Source organism: Phodopus roborovskii, unplaced genomic scaffold (genome assembly GCF_943737965.1).
Source record: "Phodopus roborovskii unplaced genomic scaffold, PHOROB, whole genome shotgun sequence".
Taxonomy (NCBI): Eukaryota; Metazoa; Chordata; class Mammalia; order Rodentia; family Cricetidae; genus Phodopus; species Phodopus roborovskii.
In genome coordinates, this window is record NW_026126514.1 from 4,639,170 (window position 1) to 4,640,426 (window position 1,257).

A 1,257-nucleotide genomic window follows, 5' to 3' on the forward strand; every position below is an offset into this window, starting at 1 on the left:
ACATGTTCACACCTCACAGCACAAGCTAAAGTTGGCTCCCCCTAGTCTTTCCAGTTCAGCTGGACAGTAGGCAGGAATTCAAAGCAGGAAGTAGAAAGGAATCTGGTAAAGGAGAGGACATGACAATCATCAGCTATAGTGCTCTCGGGGGTCGGGGGTACAGACAGGAGGGGCAACAGTTCATAGTGTGAGATTAAATGGTATGTGTCACTTTGCTTCAGAATACCGTGACTATCATTCTAAGAGTGTTGTGATCCTGAAAAGATATTTGCAATTTTACAGAACCTGAAATACTTGACCTATCTACCTTCCTCCAGCACTGAATTGTGTGGGAAGGGCAGCCCTGGGTACTCATGTATAGAGTGGATGAAGTCCCGAGAGAAGGTGTATTTTTGGTTGTAAGCCTAGCCTTTAACCCTGAGCCATCTCTCCAGCACCCAAGTGAAGGTGTATTGTTGATATGGACACGGCCATGTCAAGGGTCCAATGCCTCAGACCACAGGATGGCAAAGCCTGCCCTGTGTGGGTGAGGCTCAGGAGGATGTCGGAGCACTAATGTTGATAGTATGTGCAGCAGCTTCTCCTCAGAAGACTGCAGCCTGAGACAGATCCAATTCAGAGATCTCCTGAGACCAGCTAACTCCTCCAGTACCATATATAATAAGGTTCCACGGTTGTTTAGGAGGAACTGCTCGGTCTGTGTGTGGGCACAGCCTACCTGATCCCAGTCTGTCTGTCCTGTTTTCATTCTGTCTTTCCAATCCCTGTCAGATCAAGCCTCAGCTGTGTGGGACAGGCACCTGTGAATGATTACTCACTGGTAAACAGGGAAGAAATGACACTGTGACCAGAGCTCTCTAAAGCTCTCAGGCTAACTTTATAGAAATGACAGGGGGCCATGATGGTGGAAGAGGGCAGTATGAGACCCTAGAGCAGTGTTCTCAACCTTCCTAACGCTGGGACCTTTTAATATCGTTCCTTGTGTTGTGGTGACACCAGCCATAGTTATTTCCACTGCTCCTTCATAACTAATTGTGCTGTTATGAATTGTAACATACATGTTTGACATGCAGGATATCTGATATGCCACCACTGTGAGTGAAATTGTAGTTTGACCCTCCCAAAGAGGTCATGACCCACGGATTGAGAACTGTTGTCTTAGATCCAAGAAAGAAAGAAATGCAGTCTAAATGCTAGAAACAGATATAAAACCCAACAAGCCTTTCTTGCCAAAGACAAAGAAAATGAATCAAGCCA